Source organism: Myodes glareolus, chromosome 4 (genome assembly GCF_982192425.1).
Source record: "Myodes glareolus chromosome 4, mMyoGla1.1, whole genome shotgun sequence".
Classification (NCBI taxonomy): Eukaryota; Metazoa; Chordata; class Mammalia; order Rodentia; family Cricetidae; genus Myodes; species Myodes glareolus.
The window spans coordinates 87,518,572-87,524,046 of record NC_142029.1 but is presented as its reverse complement, the minus strand read 5'-3'; the positions used below and the strand labels follow the sequence as shown (position 1 = coordinate 87,524,046).

The window sequence follows — 5,475 nt, the reverse complement described above, 5'->3', positions numbered from 1 at the left end:
TATATATGTACTGTGGTTGTTTAGCTTTCAGGTTTTTTTGAGGGGGAGGGGACTCTAAATAGTAGGGGATGTCTCTGCTCTTAGGACTCTTTTCCAACTCCCAGGTTCCCTGGCCAGCCTTGATATGTGAATTTGTGCTTAGTTTTATTGCATCTAGTTACACCGTGTTTTGGTTGATATCCCTGAGGTCCTGTTCTTTTATGAAGGGAAACTGAGGACCAGTGAATCTGGAATTCAAGGGAGTTTTGTGTTAGGAACTGGGAGGATTGGAGGGAGGGAAAACTACAGGCAGAACCTATTGTATAAAAGAAGCATAAATATGAAGAAATATGGAGGAGAAAAAATAATTCCATGGGAAAATATCCTTCAGCATCTCATTTTCTTAGCCCAATTACTATACAATGCATATTTTATAGTATATAAAGAAATATCATATGCTGTGGCATTGCGGAACATTTTCTAGCAAGTCAGACACATTGATTGAACTGACTGCAATTGCTTTCTTCATAATTAGCCCTCTGAACACAGTGTGGGAAGAGAAGCCATGAACTCCAATGTCAGTGAAGTATCCAGGTGAACCAAGGTGAGCACTGAACTATCTTTACTTTGGTATTTTACATTCAAAACCATAGCCATATAAGCCCTAAGTTCTGAGGATTCATTTACTTCTGTTTTCATCCTTAATCATTAGGAAACACTTAGTGAGGGAAATGCAGTAATGCTCAAAGACCCTTTCTTGAGACATAAACACAAGATGGGTAGAAGAAAGAAAAAAGGGGATTCTGTAGGGCTCTTTGATGTCTCTCTCAAGAGTGGAAACCAACAAAACCAACTCTGCCCATAGAGGGAAAGATAGTTTATGGTTTTACATTGCTTTATACACTTATTTTTGCAGATACCACACATGATGCAAATGACTATCAAAAATGATTCTACAGTGTCTGAATTTATTCTTTTGGAACTGACATACCAGCCAGAGCTCCAAATGCGCTTATTTGTTCTATTCTTGGTGAACTACATAGTCACTGTCATGAGAAACTTGAGTTTAATGAATCTCATTTGCCTAAACTCAAACCTTCATACTCCTATATACTTTTTTTTATCTTCAATCTATCCTTTATTAGTTTCTGTTATTCACTTGTCTTCACTCCCAAAATACTGATGAGTTTTGTTTTAGAGAAGAACATCTTCTCCTTCAGAGATTGCATGACTCAACTTTTTTTTCTTCCTATTTTCTGTGAACTCAGAGAGTTATGTGCTTACAGCCATTCCATAGGATCGCTATGTGGCCATTTGTCAGCCATTGCTGTACAAGGTTGTTATGTGCCCTAAGATCTGTCGATCTGTTGCCTGCTGATATTTGGTTTTTACTTGATGGGTTTTGCTAATGCTATAGCTCACACAAGGTGTATGATCAGGCTCAAGTTTTGTGATTCTAAAATCATCAACCACTACATGTGTGACATCTTCCCTCTTCTCCAGCTCTCCTGCCTTAGCACCTATGTCAATGAACTTATGAGCTCTGTTGGGGTGAGGACAGCTATCATTTTATTTTGCCTTATTATCTTAGTCTCATATGCTCTGATCCGTTCTAATATCATTCATGTGTCATCAGGTAAGGGTCGGTCCAAAGCCTTTCGTACTTGTGGATCTCACATTATAACTGTTAGTCTCTTCTATGGATCTGGGCTGCTGCTGGCTTATGTCAAGTTATCATCTGCTGGGACTGCGGGCCAGGGAAAATTCTTCTCCGTGTTTTATTCCTTGTTGATGCCCATGTTGAATCCTCTCATTTACAGCCTCAGAAACAAGGACGGCAAGCTTGCTGTGAAGAGAACCTAGAAGAGACTCACAAGTTGATTAATCTTGTGGTGCATCCTTTAACCCCAGCCCTCCCTGATGTGTTTTTTATTTCTTGTTTTTTACAAAACATATATTTTATTACTTTTGTTTATCATTGTCCTTCTTTAGCATTGAAGGACTTTATAGTATAATACCACATGTCCATTTCTACTATGCAATATAACTCTGTGTGACCTGTGAATATAGGAGACATCCTCAGAGTCAATGTGTTTCTAAGATGATCTCAAACCCATTGCTTATAGAAGATTAAGATCCTGGACAGCTTTTTGGTTTTTCACCTTACCAGAGGATAAAAATTCTTCCTGCTTTTTCTTTCATGCCTTTCTTTTAAAAATATTTGTACATTTATTTCAAAATTTATGTGTATGTGTGTAAGTGTCTCTGAGTATATGCTCACCACGTGAATTTAGGTGCCTGTGCATGACAGAAGAGAGCGTCAGATTTCCTGACAGAAGAGGCTGTTAGAGTAGTTATAAAGCAGTTGGTAACCATCACATATGTGATTGTAAAGAAATTCATGTCTTCTGTAAGAACCTGAAGAGCTATTAAGAGATGAGTACTCTCCATGACCTCAATTGCATATATTTTCTAGCCAATAAGATTCCTGGAGTTCTATGCTTTATTTATGATTACTTTCTTTGTTTTCTGGCATAATTTTGATAAGTCATTATTTGAAGGAACTTGCATACTCATTCAAAGAGATGAGAAGACGATTCTAGTCATGGCATAATTGTCAAAATTTGAGCAAGTATTTGATAAGGTCCTTTTTCTAACATTTTAGATTGAAATTTATAAAAGGAATTTGTAATATACTGGGATAATGTTTTACTTTTATGATTATCAGAGCATATATTAGGCCTATTCATTTGCCTGTGTTTTTCTACTTCCCCATGATCATGAGGCAATTTCAGCAAACTGAAATTTTAGTTGTGAATAAAATTGAAAGTGTCACATATATAGACTGTATCTGTGATTATTTTTACAAAGTTACACACATTTTTTGTCTATAGAACACAGTGTTGTAACATCTAGATTGTTTCCCTGTTCTGTATGAAGGATGTTGTTTTTATAAAAAGACATAATTTTACTTCTGTAAAAGAAATAGCACATGAAATTAAGGGCTACTGATATAGTTTATATGTTTGTGCCCTCAGATCCCACAATCAAGAAGATTTCTATCTCTATTCCTCTATCAATCACTTCCTTTATTTCTATCTGCCGTCTAGATGATGAAATGGTAGCATGACTCCTGAATGACCATAAAACTAATTACAATTCATTTTCATACACATTTCATTTCTTATGCAGTAATACCTGGAAAGGAAAGTGATAGTAAAGAAAGATAACTTTATGAGAGTTATTCCCCCATATTTCCTTGAGAGAGGGATATATGAGACTATTGACCCAGTCAAGATGCCTATATTAAAGAGTTTGTCTACAAGGTTTTGAAGCACAAGTTTTAAAAGTGTACATCTCCTTACAAAAGCCTCAAAATAGTGTGCTATAAACCCGCTGAACCACAAAGCAACATTCTATCCTATTATTTTTTTTTGATTAGTGATACTCTATGGAGTGAGAGGAGTGAAGTGTTTGGTTAAGCCTTTCTGAATGTTATGTCACTATTCTTATAGTTTAGCATATACTTTGGGCAGTCTACAAAATGTTTTATCTTTATTTAGACAAATTATAATTTATTCATTAGCTATGCAATCAGCAATTTGCCTTGCATTATATTTCTTAATTGTCTGTGCTGAATGGGAGGTGTGCTCTGTAATATTCACAGAAAACCCACAGATATGTGGATGGTGAGTATCTAAGCTCCCTCCTTAAAACTCCCTGCCCAGTTTGCAGTGGGCTTCACTGTAAAATCTGTTTTCCTCATGGGTGATGTGTTCTCAGTAAGTGCCTTGTGGTATGAAATGCTTATAACATCATTTTTCAGGTCTACAGAAATTCCCAAATGATAAAGTTATTTTTTTTAATCAGGCGAGTTGACAAATTAACTTGTGAAATCACACAATAAAATAGGAAGAATAAATCTTCACACCATCAAACACCTTGGAAAAACCTCAGCTGCATATTGTCAAGTGTAAAACTTACCGTGGGTAGATTAGATAGCTACTGTTTCCAATGATGATGATGGAGATGCTATAAGGGAACATTCTCAGAATTGTGAGCTTAAATCAGTGAGCTTGGACGCCACAATTGTCACCAAAGTCACCATGATCTAGTGACTTCTGAGTTCATTGCCTTATGTCAAAGATGAATCAAGAAATGCAGATAAGAAATGAGCAGAGTGAATGCAGACTGATAAAGAAAAAGTGAGACTCCTAAGAGTGGGTGGGGTTCCAAGAGTAATACTGTCTTGTCCAGTGAGCTTTTATGGGTCTTAGGATGGAAATTATATGTGAATTCTGGCACCCACTTGGATTCAGACTCCACACCTACTGGGTGGACAGTCTAAAGGCCTAGCACCCTGCCTGCTTGACTTGCTTTTACCTAAGTAGATTTTTGTACAACCCCCACCACAAGGGAGCTTACTGCTAGAGGCAACTTGGAAATTTCCCAAGTGCACGCATGCCTCCCCCCCCACCTGCCCCCATTGCTGGATTCCCTGGCCCAGTTCCTTGCCTCATGGCAACTTGTGCAGCTTCCAATTTGTGCAGCCCTGCCCTTGAGTTCTGGGTTTCTTGTTCTGTGTATCAAATTGATTTAATTGCTTTTAATTTGTCAAGCAAAGCTTATTTCTCAGTATTTAACCAGTACCAAAGCTGGACAAACAAGCAGCTCCTTGAAACATCTTATTGAGATCATTCATTTATGATCATATTTCATGCAAAGGCAGTTAGGAGTCACCACATTATGCATGTGTTTCATGAGCCAAACAGAAATCATCATGTGTTGTGCCTGGTAGATTTTCCAGTGGGTACACAACTGAAGATATTGAATGTTCTTCCCCAATAGTTTGCCAGTACTGTGCAATATGCCTTTGATAATAGCTGTAGAAATATTATACTATAGTTGATGTCATAATTGATGTCTACAGTGGAGGAGAAGAGTACAGCATGGATGTTAGGGAACAAAGATTCTGTTTTGTCTTCAATACAAAGATTCTGTTTTGTCTTCAATACACAGAAAAATAGTACAGCATGAATTTAGTTTCTTCACATTTGCCAAGGCAAGAAACACTTTATTTATCTTAGTAAGAATGTGAACAGTGCAAGGGGGCAAACACTAGCATATTTTAATGCATCTAGTAAATTTCTTTTTAAATTAAATATGAGACTTCTCAACAGAAGAATCTCACAGGTTGAGAAACATTAAAAGAAATGTTCAACATTCTTACATTTAATTTAAAAAGAAATTTACTTTGATTTTTTAATGTCTAGTTTCTTGATATATATATATATATATATATATATACATACACACACACACGCACACACACACACACACACACACACACACACACACACATATATATGGAGTTGGTGAAGATCTTTCCCCTTTCTATAGGCAGCCATTTTGTTCTATTGGCAATTTCCTTTGCTTTACAAAAGGTTTTCAGTTTCAGGAGGGCCCATCTATTAATTATACACCTTAGTGTCTGCA

At 36.7% G+C, this 5,475-nt stretch overlaps 1 pseudogene; it reads left to right on the top strand.

Annotated features, from left to right (window-relative positions):
* The first annotated feature begins 904 nt into the window (after positions 1-904).
* On the top strand, positions 905-1,860 carry LOC148122366 (olfactory receptor 8C8-like; annotated as a pseudogene).
* The last annotated feature ends 3,615 nt before the right edge of the window (positions 1,861-5,475 follow it).